The sequence below is a fragment of the Spermophilus citellus genome (genome assembly GCF_964194105.1).
Source record: "Spermophilus citellus genome assembly, contig: SCAFFOLD_255, whole genome shotgun sequence".
Lineage (NCBI taxonomy): Eukaryota > Metazoa > Chordata > Mammalia > Rodentia > Sciuridae > Spermophilus > Spermophilus citellus.
In genome coordinates, this window is record NW_027672752.1 from 194188 (window position 1) to 213148 (window position 18961).

The following is an 18961-nucleotide window of genomic DNA, read 5'->3' on the forward strand; positions in this document are numbered from 1 at the left end:
ATTTGTGTGGCTTTTCTCCAGTATGAATTCTCTGGTGTTCAGTAAGGTGTGAATTTATATTAAAAGCTTTGCCACATTCTTTGCATTTGTATGGCTTTTCTCCAGTATGAACTCTCTGGTGTTCAGTCAGGTGTGATTTTTGATTAAAAGCTTTTTCACATTCTTCACATTTGTATGGCTTTTCTCCAGTATGAATTTTCTGGTGTTCAGGAAGGTGTGATTTTTTATTAAAAGCTTTGACACTTTCTTTACATTTCCAGATTTTCTCTCCAGTATGATTACTGTAGTGTTTAAAGAGGTTTGAGCAACACTTAAATACATTTTCACATTTCTTCAATTTGTAAGGTTTGTCTCCATTGTAAAGCCTATTGTTTTTAGTAACACATAGAATTTGAGTAAAATATTTTTCACATTCTTTACTTATGGAGGATTTATCACAGCTCTGATAAAGAATTGAGGAATTTTTAAATGCTTTTACATATTTTTTTAACTTGTGGAGCTTCCCACCAATATTAATTCTCTGGAGTTCAGAAATACTTGTAGTTTTATTAAAAATGATTTCACATACCTTATAGCTGTAATTTGTTTCTTGATTGTAAAAGCTTGGATAAATAAATTTTGGATATGGATTAAAAACTTTTTCACTTTTCTCATTGTAAAGCTCTATTAAACGATCACATGGGTGATTTCTAGGATTTAAAAAAAGAAGAAAATTTTAAAGACTTTCACAGAATTTACATTGTTTTACACCAAATCTATTATGCTGCAAATTACCTAGGGTAGAGACTGTCTACAGGTCCTAAAATATTTATCATAAATATATGTCTCTCTGAGTATCACTGAGGGTGTTTTTAAAATTCTTTCTACTTTTAAATTAAGCAATATTAGGTAAGTACAAATACTCCCACATCCATTATAATTCCATGCATTGCCACAAGGAGAAATTGTTCATTTCACCATTTTTGTAAAGTAACAGACTACTAAAACTCAGAAATTTCTTCTTCACCTTCTTTTTCTTCTATCTTGTCTAAAGAAATATTTGTGTATATTTACTCAATGGTGAATTTTAAATTATTCCAGTGACTAACTAAAGCATGAAATAGACTCCATTGCAAATTTTTCATTTTTTAGAGGAACAATATAATTACAAATGCTGTTCAAAAATGTTTAAAAGCACACACAGGTCCTCAAATGTGACTGCCATATGTGTTCTTGTCTCTCTCCAGATTAGCCAATGCCCCACATCCTGACAATTCCACCTTTCCTCCAACACACTATTGTCTAGTTTTAATTTGTTGGGAATCCTGCAGGCACTGGACATATTATTGCCCTGATGTGCCAGAGCATTCTTCATTAAGCCAAAGAGCAAACTTCATCTGAGCTTGGCTGCTCAACTTTCCAGCAAAAATATCTATCACTGAGGGTGTTTTTAAAATTCTTTCTATGTAACTAGCTCACTGAAATAAGTTAGAGAATACTTTTGATTTGATGAAAACATATTTCTTGAGATGCACAGGTAAGTAGTCCTAGGGCCTCAGAAAAATCTAATGGCAACAGAATTTAGTTCATTAGGGACATGTATAGGATCCAGGAAGTCTCTATTTCTCACATTTGGAAAGTTTTTCTCATTCCACCCAAAACCACAAAAATGCATAGATCTTTTGGGATATTCACTTGGAGTCTGGTCAAAATCCCTGTTGATATGAAAGATGAAGCAGTGCATATCAGATGGAGCTGCTGAAAGATATCTATAAACTGTGCATGAAATTTTAAAAAAAAAGCATGGAAGCCGTTAGGGAAAAAAGTCTGGTATATGGGAACTCACAGTTGAAATCCAGCTGGTTTGGGACTATCCAGTACATGTTATATACTACCTAGTTTTGTCTAAATTAAGCATGGCACTGGAGATGGTATCATCCATTGGAGCCATATAGTCACTTAGCATCACAGAGATGGGTGAGACATGTCAGAATGCCAATCAACCTGTCTCAAGAAAGACTCTTACTGTTGAAATCTTATTCCTATTTTGATGCACACTCCCTTAAATAAAGAACTGGAAAAATTATCTAGCAATTGATTTTTAGAACTTATGAGGTGTAGAGAATCTATAAGATGTTTACCGCTTTTAACATAAGTACTTGCCTGGTCTTATATTCCTTTACTAATTATTTCAGATATTTATTTTTTTTTCAGATGGCTCATCACCTTCCAAAAAAGAAATTACTCAGGTGGGATTCTTGATGTCCCATGACATGGAGTAATTATGCTAACTTATGAGCCATAAATACATTGGTAACTACACAAAGACTGCTTCAGTTTGAATTAAAATTATAAATAAACATTTACAAGCACCTTTGACTCAAACTATCAAGTTTCAGGGAGAAGGTTCTACAAAAGTGGGCTTCTGCAATGGTAGACAGAATCATGAAATGACAAAGACATTATAGATCTTTTTTTTTTTTTTTTTTTTACTTACAGAGGAGAAGTTTAATGGTAAGCCATTCCTCATTCAAAGGTTGTCTTAAGTCACCACTGAGGCTGCTTTACTTTTCTCAAAGGGTTATACAATTATTAGCTTAAGCCCTTCATTGTTCTTCATTTGCCCCACACCATTCCTACTACTTCTATCTCAGGCTTGTTTTATACCTCTTAGCAAGATCCCAGAAAAGTGTCAGAAACCTTTCACAATTCTCACAAGACCCTCATGTCTGCTTTTGGGGTGTGATTCCTGCAGGCCATTTGGGCTGTGGGCTTTCTGGGAGACTGTCCTAAAAGTTCCTGGGACTTTCCTGTGTTTGGATTGTCATACATGACAGATAAGCTGTATGCTTATTTGATGTGTTTTAGAAAGATTCAACTGCTTCTCTTCTTCTTTTTTTTTTTTGCTTAATTATTATTGCATTTAAAAGCAATACCTACCAAACTTTCACTGTAAGCACATTTAATTATTGAATTGTTCTTTTCAACAGAAATGTCTTACTAAGGCTTGTTTCAGCATTTCCTTAATCTGCATGTATTTCTTTTAAGTAGAAATAGTATGCATGTGTTTAAATTAGACAATTTGTCTATACTATGTAGAAAATCTCTTTTTATTACTTTATAAAAAAGACAGATTAGAATGCTGCAACTTTAAATTAATGATTTGTACACTTTTCTCTAACCTGCGCTTATGTAGAGATTATTAAAAGTTTTAAAAACATAACTGACTATGAGCATTTTATAACTTTTGAGTTTTTTTTTTCATTAAAATGCCTATTTCTATTTTAATCCTATTTCTAAAGCTGAGCAAACTGGCTGAGTCTTTATTATTCTAAAGGTATTTTTAAGATACAGCTTAATAATGCCCTGTAAACATTGTGTAAATGTAATTTGATACATGTTTTTGCAATTTAAAATATTGTGTATTGCAAGTGGTTTTACAAAAAATACTGAGTAGTAAAAATTTTACAATTACAATAGTGTAATTTAAAGTTTTAATGAAAGAAAAACTGAATGGCACTAGATGAGCAGTCAGTCTTCTGAGATTTTTGTAATAATATAACCTGATGAACTTGAAATTTTTTGAATAAATAATTTTCATGTTTTTTTTTCCATTCATTAAGACAAATTTTCTGAACTTCCCTCTCTTTCAATTTCAATTTCTTGTTTAAAATGAAGTATTAACTGCCCTGCTTTCCATACCTTTGCTTTTTCAAGTTTTGCAAAAAATATTGTATTTCTTGCTCTCCTGAAAATTCTTGGTTTTGATTAGAAGACATACCTAAAAAAAAAAAAAAAATAGAAAGTTATTTCACTTACTATGGTGAATAACTCTGCAATTATATAAAACTTTATCAAAGTGGGGGGGAATAGCCACAGAACAGTATGATTCAAGGTGATTTTTACTCAAGAAATACACTGAATTTACTACAAAATGATGACAAAAGCTTTGAGAATTTTGAAAATTATCTTAAGAAATTATAGCACCACAGATGAGGACAAAATGCAAACTGACTAATATTACTACAACAATGTCAAATCATAGCCTTTCACTTCAACATATTCAGAATCCACCTGTAACTCAAATGTTTCAGGAAATGAATATCTTTTATTTGTTTATTTATATTTTTATCTTTGGGGGGATTATTTCATAAGAGAACACAGGGGTATTCTATCACCAAACAAGATCCACAGGCATTTCTCTATTTCTATATCTATATACTTTTTTTAAAAAGACAGTTTATGAAAAAAGATGCTGAAATTTATTTTAAACTGGCATTCCACTGTCTCAGCTTTTCAGTTATATGGAATTAAATTCATATATCATAGCACATCACCTTTTTTGTTTACTTTGTAACTTCCAAATATTTTCCAAAATGACTATAATGATCTAATTGAACAGATTTTGAATAGAAATGTCCCAATGAAGATAATAGCTCACACAATAAAAAGTATAATCAACTCAAGCAAACAAACAATGTAATACTAGTAATTTAGAGTTCAAAAATTGATGTTGTTAATTATCTAAGTAATGCCAGAAAACCACCTGACATGTATTTAATAAACTAAATATAAATGTAGAAAATTGAAAAAAAAATAGAAAAAATAGCAACAGAAAAGTTAGAAATTATATACTAAAAATATTCTTTTAAAAACAATGTCTCAGGCTGGGGACACAGCTCACATGTTTGAATTCTTGCCTCACATGCAAAAGGATGGGCTTAATCCCCAGCACCACACACACACACACACACACACACACACACTCTCACAAATTAGAAATTTGAGGAAGAAAATATATCAAAGGCTAGAATTAATTAAAATACACAGGTACTGCTGGAAGATGTGGTACATGACTGTAATCCCAGTATCTGGGGAGACTGAGGCAGAAGTACCATAAGTTCAAAGACAGACTCAGCAATGGTGAGGCACTAAGCACCTCAGTGAGATCCTATGTACTTATATAATTCCAAAGTAATGATAAAATAAACATTGAAGGTAATAAAATAAAATAATCACCATAAAATCTATGAAAAAATTGATGTTGTTAAGGCAGTTTTTTTTTCATAGTAGAAAAATTTATAAAAAATCAACAAAATTTGAAATCTGCAGAAATAAGTTCTTTCTCATCAGGAATTTAAGTAGAAATAAACTAATTTGTAAAAAACTAAACAGAAAACAATGTGATTAACAAGAATAAAACTAAAAGTATATTAACTATGTTAGATGCAAATTTACATAATGTTTTCTTAAGATATAAGGTCACAAAAGTCTAAAAACAAAAAGATATAACAAATGTTACATTCAAAATTGCAAAGGTGATAATAATTATATAAATGAGAGACAAAGTACAATATCATATAAAGATAAATATGACTAATCACTGGAATACAATCATAGTCGAAATATTTGTAACTCCAATCATATTTTTTATATATAGAAAGAAATCACAGAAAAAAATTCAACAGCATAAAAAGCAACACAGTAATAGTAGGATACATCAATCCCCAGTTGATGTAAATAAAAAAAAAATATCATTGCATTAGTACTCAGGGAATGAAAATACTTCAAAAAGCATTAAAAACTAATTAGGTTTACAGAGGCAATCTTCTTTATAGTGTATGGAATATTGTTCCAAAGAGATCAGGGTAAAAATACAAAACAAATGTTAAATATATTAAAATATAGAAGTTGCTTTGTAACATAAAATAATAAGTTGGAAAGCAAAAGTGAAAGTGATATTCAAAATTTATGAATATGAGTTTAAAGCCAAATTCAGCAATTAAGCAAGGCCCTAAGCAACTTACCTAGGCACTGTCACAAAATAAAATATAAAAACAGCTGCCAGCTAGGCACAGTAATATACACCTGTAATTCAAGCAGCTTGGGAGACTGAAACAGCAGGATTGTGAATTCAAAGCCAGCCTCATAAACAGCAAGGTGCTAAGCAAATCAAGGAGACCATGATTCTATGTAAAATAAAAAAATGGGGCTTTAGATGTAGCTCAGTGGACAAGTGCCCCTAAGGTCAATCCCTAGTACCCTTCCCCAAAAAGAGCTGTTGATGTGGCTCAGTGGTTAAGCACCTGTTCTTAGAAATAAAAAATGCCAGTAGCACCCCCAAAAATCTAAGAAGACTATGTAATACCAAACAATCAATATTATTTTTGTGTAAACAAAATAAGTTATTTGAACAATTCTTTAGAATATTCTTGGCACATCAATAAGTACATATACTAAAAAAATTTAAATAGTAATTCCTGATATAAAATAATAAAAGCTACAATATTCAATGGAATGAGGTTAAATGAGAAAGCCAAGGGTAATAAAATTGAAAGTATATCAATTAGCCCTCAACTTGATGGTCCAATCAAAATATATTTACAGACCTATTCTCATTTAACAACATTCAAAAGAGACCAATGTGGCAAGAAAATCAAATATCATTTCAAATGACTACATGAAGGCAATTTGGAATGAAAAAGTTAAAAATCTTTTCAAAGATAATAAATTATATAATATCTACAAGGATCAACATTCAGGAGAGTATGTTAAGTAAAATAGTAATTCACACCCCCCAAAAAAATACCAGGTAATTCTACTTCTGAGAGATATCTACTGTAGCCAAATATAAAGACCAAAAGGAATGGCATTAGGGATGAAAAAGTAAGGAAAAGGAGAACTTGTTTGAAGAAAAAATGTGATACAAATTTTCTAGTAAAAAAAAGTTACAAAAAAATTTGAATGAACAGAACTGACCAGTAAATTTAAAATATATAAGATAATAATTCAGCAAAGATATACAGTTTTGAACACAATTACATATTTGACAAATATATAAAAGATAAAAGAATTGTAAACATCTTTATGGTACATTTAAAAAGCTAATGTCTTACTCCTAGACAAAAGAACAGATTTATATATGTAGAGATGATGAATATGCCATTAATTCTAGCTACATGGAAGGCTGAAACATGGAAATACAATTCCAACTTTTGCCACTTAGCAAGAGTCTATTTCAAACTAAAAGTCAAAAGGGGGTGATGATGTAGCTCAATATTACAAGAACCTCTGTGTTCAATCTGCTCTATGTGTATGTGTGTATGTGTGTATGTATGTGTGTATGTGTGTATGTATGTGTGTGTGTGTGTGTGTGTGTGTGTATGTATGTGTGTGTATATATATATATAAACAAACCTTAGATACATTACATGATTAAGCACAAAAGCAGAGTAAATAATCAAGGCAATATACAATTATATATAAAACAGGGGTATTATTTGTACTTGTAAGTAAAAGCATGGAAAACTTGATTGAAAATTGGCATATGGGTCACATGCAGTTTAATTTTATCTAATGTTGTCCTAAAGTGACAAGTCATGATAATTTCTATTCAATTATTACATATAGATATAAAAACAAAAACAGTATCACTAATGTGAGAAAACATAATGAACAACACTGAAGCTCTCTAAAGAGTGAGAGTCAAAAAAGACACAAGAATTAGAGAAATGTTACCTACAATATTATGAATAATTGTATTACAATAGAAATCTTTCTTTTAATTTTTGTAGCCATAGATGGATAGAATGCATTTATTTCATCCGTTTATTTTTATGTAGTGCTAAAGATAAAACACAGTACCTCACATGTGTGAGGCCAGCCCTCTGCCACTAAACTACAGCCCCAGCCCTGAAAATTCTTCTTTAAACCACATTGATCAGCTATACTTACAGAACCACTAGGAGCAGGTATTGTGAAATACTGCTATTCATTATATGGCAGAAAAACTTTACAGAATATTCAATATAAGCATTCATATAAAGTTCTGATGAGAAAAATTTGAATGAATAAATATTTAAATTATATTAAAGAAACTCTCCTGTAATATTAATATCTTACAATGGTTTGCCTAGAGATATTTGGAAATGAGCAGATTTTCTAGGGAGCCTCCAAATGCAAATAAATGCCAGGTTATGCATATCCTCACAGTCATTGTGGAATAATTTGTAGGGGTGACAAGACTTTGTTTCCCCACCTTAGAATGCCCTGCAATTTTCTCTAGGAACTAGTCAAGTAATTAAATACATGTGTAATGTAAATCTGCTATGGCAGTGCCCTGCTTGAAAAGGCTCTGCACCAGAGTATTATCAGCCTGAAACATAATCTCTGGCACACAACTCCTTGGAATAAAGAAACTCTCTTTTTAGACAAGCACAATGGTTCACTGAGTCTAAATCTGTCCATAAAACAGTAAGTTTATACAATGGACTTTCTTAAGAGCTACACAAACTCCTAACACTGCACATTGCAACTTAGTATATAACTGATAAATAAGCTACATAATGTTGCTAAGTTTGTAATCTACCTAGTAATAAAGTGAACAGTATGTACTAGTGATACCAATGACCTAAATTAACCTGTTGATATAAATAAAGCTTGGCAGTTTGGCCTCTGTGTCACTATGCCACATTTCCTGTCACTTATCTATGTATTCTTTTGATTTTCTTTTTTTTTTAAAGAGAGAGAGAGAGTGTTGTGGGGGGGGGAGAGAGAGAGAGAGAGAGAGAGAGAGAGAGAGAGAGAGAGAGAGAGAGAGAGAATTTTAATATTTATTTTTTTCGGTGGACACAACATCTTTGTTGGTATGTGGTGCTGAGGATCGAACCCAGGCTGCATGCCTGCCAGGAAACCAAGCTACCACTTGAGCCACATGCCCAGCCCCTCTTATTTTGATTTTCCTACAATATTTTGTTAATTAAAATGTAGGGAGATCACTGAAGAACAAGAAGGAGCTTAAATAATTGATATACATGGTAAACAGAGAGTATGAAATGCTCTTTAATGATTGCAACTGAAACAAACCAAGGTTTGAAAAAACATTTTCTGTCAGATTTTAGCTTATCAATTAACATTTTAAAATGTGAATTCCTCTTTAATTTTGGACCTCTTATCTGTATTCTTTGCTTCATTGATTTCTACCTAATTTGATATGTCTACTGTCACTTTTCTCTTCAAATCCCAAGGTTATTTCATTGGAGACCAAGTGGTGACCAAAGATTACATTAGAGATATCAATATTTTTTTTGATGGAATATGTCACATTTTGTTATTTTCTTGGTAACTAAAGAAGTCTTTTTAATGTTACCCTCATTAGGAAACAAAGAAAGAGAAAATATCCTGTAAGAGTCTACAAAATTATTTTCTCAAACATTTTTTTGTAGACAAAAACACTAAAATGCTTTGAAACCATTTTCATTCTCTACATTGTAATCACTACTTAGAAAAGATAAGTTACACCTAAAAAGAAAAAAATCTTTAATATTTTCTTTTCTACATAAACAAATGCCCAATCTTTGTACTAAAAACAAGAAGCAAACTTTTTAATGCAGAATAGAAGCTACCATAAAATACTCTATAAAGTTAAAAAAAATAAATATTGGTTTTTAATTAAAAATTCTGAATGAAATTTAGGCTCACCAATAAAGAGTAGGTTTTTACAGATCTCTAACATCACATCTCCATATAAAGTCTGCTGAGAAGGGTCCAGGAATTTCCATTCCTCTTCCGAAAATTCAATGACCACATCCCTTAATGTCAATGGTTCCTGAAATAAAAATGAAGAAATACATAACACATAGACCATATGATTAATGACATAGTATTTAATTTCATACAAATTTTAATGAGAGTTAAAAGAGGTGGCTTTCACAAATGGCAGTGATGTCAACCATTCAATAAGATACATTTTTTTTTGTGGTGCCCGGGACTGAACCCAAGGCTTTTTGCATGAAAGGCAAGCACTCTACCAACTGAGCTATATCCCCAGCCCCAATAATACATTTTAAGCAGTAAAATTGGTGGATAATTTTGGTATAATGAAACCCAGCCAGCAGCACATGTAAAGCAAAACACTGAAGCAAAAAAAGTGGGAAAAAATCCAACATAATTCCAAAGGATAAATAATAGTTGCAATTAATTATTGAATATTCAAAAGAACAACAACAAAACAAATCAATGATACTTGAGATATGCATAGGAAAATTGTAAGTAATAACTATACTCATATGACAGTGGTCACCTTAGTGTGCAGAAGACATAAGAGATCACTAAAGACACACCAAAACTTTCAACAGTCCACATAATTATTTGAATGTTTATCTTCAAAGTTGTCTATCTTCTCATTATTTAAATATACCATAAATCTATACTGTATTTTAAAAATTACTTTTACAACATCACAACTCACTTCTAAAACAAAAGAATAAAATTTTTAACTATCAAACTATTACAAAACACTTAGCTACTTGGGTCAACTTGAATCACACGGCACAAAGTTATAACAAAAAATAAAATTAAAAAAAGCAAATTAATTGAATAGACTATTAATCTCTCAGTTCATAAGGAAACTGACATATCAGGTTTAACACTCCCAGATTTGTAAAACCACTCTCACTGTGAAACTGTATCCTCACTTGGCTCATTTCACAGTAGAAATTGAGAGAATACTAAGCAGTTAAGAAAAAAAAAATTCTGAAAGGCTCTTGCACCCTAAATGCCTCTCTGACAGCTTGGAAATACTCCTTTTACCAGGGTCTCAGTTATCACTAGTGAACAAACACATACATGAAATTACTATAACATTCTGATCTGTGATGTCTTTCTTCTGATTCAGCATTATTATTATTATTATTTTTAATTTAAAGATTTAATCCAGGGGCACTCTACATTTCAAGAAGTTTTGATTTTTTTATTGTGATAAATGGGCTTACAATGTTGCTTAGGGTCTCTGAATTACTGAGTCTTGAATAATATTTACTTTTATCCTACCTCATTTTTCCACATCACTATGAATACAGGTTTGTGCCACCTTTTCCTGACTCTGCAACCACTTTTGATACCAAATGTGCAAACTTGCACAACAACCAATATTTCAACAACTAGTAGTCCAATAATTCAGTTCTGATACCATCTAGTACAGATCCCACAAGTTTGGTGTTCCCTACTATCAAATTTTACTAACTTAGGTGCCAGTTTCAAGCCCCAGAATAGAACAATATTCATATTTATAATTAATTTCCTATAAATTAGGGGTCTCTACATTTATTCACTCAAGTTACTTATTCTGATAAAAAAGAACACTTATGTATACCAGCTTGTTATAAATTATATAAATCTGGAAGATGACAATTGAAACCTTACATAGAATCTAAAAAAATGTCAGAGGAAAAAGGGACAGAATATAGGCCATTTGAGGAAATAAGTGGTTGAAGATATTACCTCCAATTTTTATGTTCTGCCATAGAAGAGCCCCTTTCCCAATAAGATTTAGAAGATCCTCACTATTTTAAATATGCTGATTCAGATACTCATTCTGAATATTCCCATTGTTTTACATAAACTAATATTTAATTGAACACTTTTACATTCACGGGTAAGAACAAAATATTTGTTAAAAAAACAGGTTGGTATTCTTTAGATAATTTCCTTTATATGAAAATCTAAGAATACTGAGCCGTCTCATGGCAGTCCAAACCAACATACACACAATTTTCTTAAAACTCCTAAGTATTCATTGGCTTCAGGGAAAAGGATACTTCATTTGGAGTTTTGATTTTTTTTTTTTTTTTTTTTGGTACAGGGGTATTCTACAACTAAGATATATTCTAGACCTTTTATTTATTTTTTTGAGACAGTCTCTCACTAAGTTGCTACACTAAGCTTCAGGTTGTGACATGCCAGATTGTTGTGATTACTGGCATGTCACAATATGCCCAGAAAGATATGAATGCTCTAACTTCCTTTGGTCCATTTTCATTTCACCTTATTTATTTGCTATTTCTTCTAAAAAGAAACCCTTGACAGCCTAATATTTTGGATGCATCCATATCTTACATTTGATAAATTTGAAGTATTACAAAATAGATTTAGAAAAACAAAAGCTGCTTATAAACTATCTCTGAATTTTTTCCAATCTGACATTCTAGAAATAGCTCCACAGCAATAAAAATTATAGCCACAGATACAACTACGATCTCACTTACCTTCAATGATGTTCTTTTTCAGGCTCAAAAAATTACCTTAGTTTGAATACAATTTTATTTGAAATTTGCCTCTATCTTTTCTCTTTGGCAACTTTTTTTAATCTTTCAAATGTTAGTGATGAATTGCATTTTATAGGTAATAAAAATATTAGACTAAGTGAGACATGCTAAACCCACCATCCTATTTATTTAAATATTTAGTTACCACCCCAAACTTGAGACATTACATTATGACTTCCAATTAGCATATACTGAGTTTTTCCTTGAAGACATCTGCACAAACACACTAGTTTTTTTTTTTTTTTTTTTTTTTTGTTTGTTTTTTTCCTAAATCCTTGCTACGGATTATTCTCATTTCAAATTCTGGCCCCTTATACTCAATCTTCCCTACATCAGTAAGAAAAAGGAGGACAAAAATCATATTTCCCTTTCTTTTCAGTTACAGAATCAATAGATCTGAGCAGTAATGTGTTTCTCGGGAGCTGAACCTAACATTTCGGGAAAATATTATTAATATTCCAATATCTGAATTATTTAGATGAAAATTATAAAGGATATTCCTGTAATCTCTAGAGTATCTAGAGTATCCAGCTAGTCCAACAAGGTGTTCCATTCCCTGACCACAAGCTGCTCTGTAGGAAGAGAGGATTACACACAGGTTAGCATTCTCTAGGTAATTCAACAAACATGGAACCTGTGGACACCTTGGGTCAGCTTCATGTAATTTTTACCCCATAGCCACTCAAAGACATGGCAGATACTGAAAAGACATCACACTCTAAACTTTCTTAATGGGGACCTAAACTTGCGGTCTATGCTTATGAAAGACAAATAAACAAAATTTCAAAGATTTTTTTTTATTTTAATATCAAGGATTAAACTCAGCAGTGCCTACACACTGAGCATCATTCACCTCCCCTTTATATTTTTTATTCTCAATATATTAATTCTCTCACATCAGCCTATTAAAATGCTGAGATTATGAACTTGATCTTCACACCCGACATTAGGTAACATAGCATGGTGTCATTTAAAAGAAAAAAATATATATTCACAAAGTGAATATTTTACCAGTGAATGAATATATATATCTCCCCACTGGTGTGTGTGTGTGTGTGTGTGTGTGTGTGTGTGTGTGTGTGTGTATTTGGTGATACTTACTTCCATCCTCTGTACTGAGGGGAAAAAATGAATAAAAAAATAATGTTTACCAAATGGTTGCTGAATTAAATAAATAAATAAAGTTATGTCCAAGTGTTAGAACATGGGTAAATGCTTGAGAATGATAAAATATTAAAATAGAAAGAAAACCAATTTGAGATTTATACCAAATCATAAATTGTTACTAGTATTCTGAGAACCATAATTATTTCACAAACATAACTTTCAAAATTTCCATTAAAGTATGATGCACATATAAAACCACATAAAGCATTTATGTAAAGATTCAGAAGTTATTCAAAAATAAACACATTTTGTATCAGCCTTGCTCAGGACAGTCTAAGTCACTTTTTTCATCTACTATCCCAAAGAGCAAAAAGGTTCTTAATAACTAGCATGGGAATGTTTTATTACATAAATGTAAAATGTATCTTAAAAAAAGTAAATATTTTACCAGTTACCCAAATTTAATACCTGCATATTTTATGCCATTTTTATTTTTTCTATGCTTCTACCCATTTCACAACATAGGCCAGCCATCCTCTTTGTATATTTATTTTTTGGTGATGTCATATGTACATATCTTGAATGTCATAGAAATACATTATACAGTTTTAACAAATTAGAATGTTAAATCCTTCACTACTTTTAAGCACAGAGTATTTACATCATTGCCCCCCCCCAAAAAAAAAAACATTTTTTTACATGTAACTTTGTTTTCCCCAGAATGATGTTACTGTAATGTATTATAAAAACTATAATTTTATTTTGCCTGGCATAATGCAATATAATTTTAAATACAGCTACTGTAAGAGTCAATAAGCACGTGTGCTTCAGTAAAGTGTTCCTTTATACTGATGACTGATTTTGTATTTTATGGATGCACTACAAATTGTTCATTTCAACATTCAAGAACATTTGAGTTATTTCTTATTTTGGACCATTAGGATGAATGGGGCCATCAATAATTTTAAACAAATAATTATTCCACTCAGCTTATTTTTTCCTAGTATTTCAATGACACTATATTTTATTTTTACTGGTTGCTAAGAAAATTATAATTTCCATCTTATCTCAATTTAATTAGAGCCAATATTATATGAGTTTACTAAATACAAAATAAAAGCCTTACCACAGACTGTTTATTTTCTTGTACCCTTTGTGCAAGTACTATAAATGTTTATGTACACATTATACATCCCAAAATACATTGCATAATTTTTGTACAAAATAACCATAGGTTATTATAAAACAAAGAGAAACAAGTGTCAATCTTAAGGTTGCTAATATATGTTAGACATGGTGGTATACACCTATAATTCCAGTGACTTGGGAGGATGAAGCAGGATGATCACAAGGTCAAATATTGCCTCTGCACTTAGCAAGGCTCTAAGTCATTCAGCAAAACACTGTCTCTAATAAAAATATAAAAAGGGCATGGGAGCACAGGATTTCTCTCAATGCTTAAGTGTACCTAGGTTCAATTAATGGTACCAAAAAAGGAGAAGATTTCTAATATATTACAAAATTTAGGCAGTGTGGTAAAACTTTGACAATAATAAAGCACATACAGAATTTAATAGATAATACTGAGAAATTATAAAATGTTGTTAGTTACATTTTGGCTGCAATATTAATAGGTATGTAGTTTTTGGTAAATTTTCTTTGCTACGTGCACATATTTCTAAGTATAGATTTTTAATATCACTATTTATAGGTTGAGATCCCATTTAAACAACAGAATATAGTATTCTTTTATACTGATTTATTTATGTTTTAAAAGACACTTTTTCTCAGCTTTTTAAAGTTTTCAGGAATGTGAATTCATAAACGGTTTCAAAGTCACTGAACACTACACAATAAGGAGTATAGAGATCCTTTAATACCCCTGGTAAATACTCTAAGACACATTAGAGATGAAAAACAGTTCTATGTGACCATTCTGAATTTAAGACTTCACTCTCCAATTTTTATGTGCACAATGACAGCACATTAGATAACATTCAGCCAGAAATTCACCACATTAGTCAGAAGCCCAAGTGCATATATTTTGTTGACTTTTCAATTTTGTCTAATTTTTTTTCTATCTTTACACACTTCCTTTATGGTGACCTTGAAAATATCTACTTTTTTAGCTCTGTTATAACTCATTTGGGGAAAAAACAAAATTAAATAGCAAGAGACACAAGTAAGTTACTTGGTATATACCTTACTTTTACCATATTAAAAACATTGGTTTGAATCTCAAAAATCTACAATTCAGAAACAAAACAAAACAAAACAAAACAAAACAAAAAGAAAAAAACAAGACCACCAAAGAGACACAAATATATCCACTCAGTAAAAAAGTGAAAGAAACATGAACCAGTAAATTTTCTGTTCTCAATTAAGTAGATGACAGAAGCAATAAAAAAATCCTCCAAGTTTTAAAAATAAAAACGTATATTCAGGAAGTTTTTCAGAATCAGCCCTACATTTTTGAAAACTGCAAAAATAAAATATATTAAAAAGTATTTTAGAAGAAAATATTTTATAAAGAATGAGAAGTTACATAAAAGATAGAGTCACATCTGCAGTAAGCAGCAGGTAAGATATTAAATAAACAAATAAATAGATAAATAAATAAATAAATAAATAAATGAAATGCTGAAGAATTTGCCTTACCAAGCTCATTCTGTTTCTGAAAATATGCTAGGCAGCTTTCAATTAAACTTGCAAATATATATAAACAACCTGGACAACCAGTATTTATATTTGATACCTACCACTTTTGGAGAATTCAGTTTGGTTACATTGTCAATTAAACTTGCAAAAAAAGTCCCTAGATTCCTATTGCTACTAAAAGAAATAATCACAAATATAACAGCTTAAAATAATAAAAAAACTCATTTTTTATAGTTATGGATGTTTGTATTATCAAGACAGAGGATTAATAACAAATTTTAGCAAAGACACACTCCTTCAGAAACTCTGGAAGAAAATCATTCCAGCTTTTAATGGTTATTGTATTTTTTCTGTGGTTACAAATGTTTCCGTTCTCCTAGTAGTGATACAGCCTTCAAAAGAATAAAGAGAGACTACACAAACACACACACACACACACACAGAGAGAGAGAGAGAGAGAGAGAGAGAGAGAGAGAGAGAGAGAGAGGGAGAGAGAGAGAGAGAATGGTGCTGTCATAACAAGTTACAACATTCAAGCCTCATAGAATCAGAACTATAGCAACATAGATGTTAGATCCTCCATTGAGCTTATTTTTATTCTTGCACAGAGTATTTGACAGAATCACAAAAAATAAAATTTCATACACAGTGGATGAAGGAAGAGAGGGGACACTGATCCAGGAGAAAGTAGCAAGACAGGTTAATTATGCACAAAACTGACTATGACAGATTAAAATGTGACATCATACACTGTCTCCAGATGCAGAGCAGAGGACATAACTGTGTACAGAGTGGAATATTTACTTATTTTTTCTTGAAACCTTTAAACCCACTCAATTACATGGAGCTTTGGATTATTCCAACTAATACTCTATTTATACTTTCTGCCTGTCCTTGGTAATCCTCTTAAAATGAATGTGCATGGTACTTATTTGAATACTGGGAAAAGAGAAACTATATCAGTGACCTATATTACTCAATTTTTAAGACCCTTTCCTGTTTATTTTCATGGATTTATGTATGTGAAGGCCAAATTTTAATATTGTAGATAAGGAACACTCAGGTATCCAAGATAAAATATAAAGTGAGAGAAAATACTTGCAAAGTACATATGTAGCAAAAAGTTGATATGACAGAATGAAAGTGGTTTATATTTGTGAGGAAAAGAAGGCATACCAAAAGAGTATGTTACAGTCAAAATATTTCTAAATTCACTTAATTAAAGAGGAAATATTAAACCATTATGTAAATTTACAAAAAGGAGTATAAATCATGACTATAGAGACAAGTTTACAAAAAGCAAATTCACTATTGCATATCAATCAGGAAGGAGAACATGAAATAGAAAGGCAAAAAAAAAATAACGGAAATTACAAGCCTTGTGGAAAATTGATTTGGTACTGCCTACATAGGTATACCTCAATGAGTCATCAGTTCTACTCTTGGACACCAAAATATTGTGAATTTTCCAACAGGTTACTGCCACTGCTGTTTTCATCATGAAAACACACTGCTTCTGCAGCCATCTTTCACTGTCTAAGTCAGAGCCCTGGTTACCAAGATTCCCATGAGCCCATGCCCAGTCCCACAACAATGTCAGAGTAAAGCATAAGGTATGTGGCATCCTTGAGAATCAAGGATCTGAATGTGGACACAATGAAAGAAAAAGCAAATTGGAACAAGTAGAAGAAAGGTGAAGGACTAAAAGAATGGATCTAAGGAGGATGAAGAAACTGCTAACTGTGTATTAGATGAGAAAAGAGGTTGATCCCATGGGGAAGAAGACAGGAAATATTGTGCAGCAGGATACTTACCCCAGTGGCCTCATATTTGGACATTCCTAAAAACCAGAATGCTGTAATCAAACAAGTATGCCACACACCTGGCTTCCTGCTCTTAGAGCTTTACCAGAAATGTCACTCTCATTTTCTTTAAAGACTTCGAATTTATCCCTCTCCAGGCACTGCTCATCCAATTTAAATCTGCTGGTCCTCTACTTCTGAAACTGTTCCGTCTGAGCTCCCTCAGATTGTCTCCAGTAACTCATACCTAATCTTTTTTCTTCTTCTTCTTCAAACCATCCCACAATCCTTATACTCAGGTAACCTCTCATAACTGAACTCTTCATGCTCCATCCCTGATATTTTGAGCTACCCCTCTTTTTTTGACTCCTGGATCACCCTCCTATTTGCTCCACCAAAAACCTTCAGGCATAATTGGTGTAAGATTTTGTTTCCTACACAGTGATATACATATTTTACTCAATTCTTGTACAATTAACAAAATAAGTAAATGGTCCCAATTGTTTTTTGGTTGTTTGTTTGTTTAAAGAATAATACTTTAAAATAACTAGTTGAAACAAAAAAGTTGAAGTTACCACGAGGGTGACTGGAGTGTATAGTGAAAGCAAGAGGACACAAAGCTCTTCTACGTAGCATCAATAATGTTCTATTTCTTAATAGAAATAGTAGTCACATAGTATGTTCCACTTGTAATAATTCATTGATCGGTGGTAGACTGTGATGCCGATCAAGTATTTGCATTGTTAAATATAATCAAATTAATTTCATAAAAGTTGGTGAGGAAGAGCATAAGGGAGACAAAAAAATTAGGGTACCTGAAATTATACTATTAAATGATTAATTCAAAATAAAATAATTCATTCACTAAATATCAGTCTCAATATTTTGAGAAAGGCAATTTTTATAGGTAGAGTGTATAGGGAAAATACTAACAAAGGAGTAATACTTGAACATATTAACAGTGAATATAGCATAGAAAGTATCAGTAATTCAAAATGTTTCATTGAGAACACAACTAAAATTAAAAGAGCTCTGGTAAATTTTATAAGTAAAATTTTTATATTTATATATTATATACTTGTAAAATGTATGTTATGTATAATGATGCCTCATTTAATTATGTGGATACATTATAGAAAAGGCACCATAAGGTGATTCTGTTAGTTTACTAATGATGCAGGGTACTTACTTAATTCTACATGGTATATACCACTACACACCAAGGTTATAATTTAGCCATTAGAGTACATAAAGTCCATCATTAATGAAAACATTGTGATACATATGACTATTGGATTTAACATTATAGCA

The 18961-nt window shown here is 31.4% G+C and overlaps 1 long non-coding RNA gene across 1 annotated transcript in view; it reads right to left on the bottom strand.

Moving 5' to 3' along the window:
- Nucleotides 1-597: 597 nt before the first annotated feature.
- The window catches only part of LOC308640648, a 31908-nt gene continuing 13544 nt past the window's right edge, over nt 598-18961 (bottom strand). The window contains exons 2-4 of the long non-coding RNA XR_014020327.1: nt 9460-9586; nt 3682-3760; nt 598-689 (exon numbers count right to left, since the gene is read on the bottom strand). This is a non-coding gene — a long non-coding RNA (uncharacterized lncRNA). The remainder of the gene's footprint in view (nt 690-3681; nt 3761-9459; nt 9587-18961) is intronic.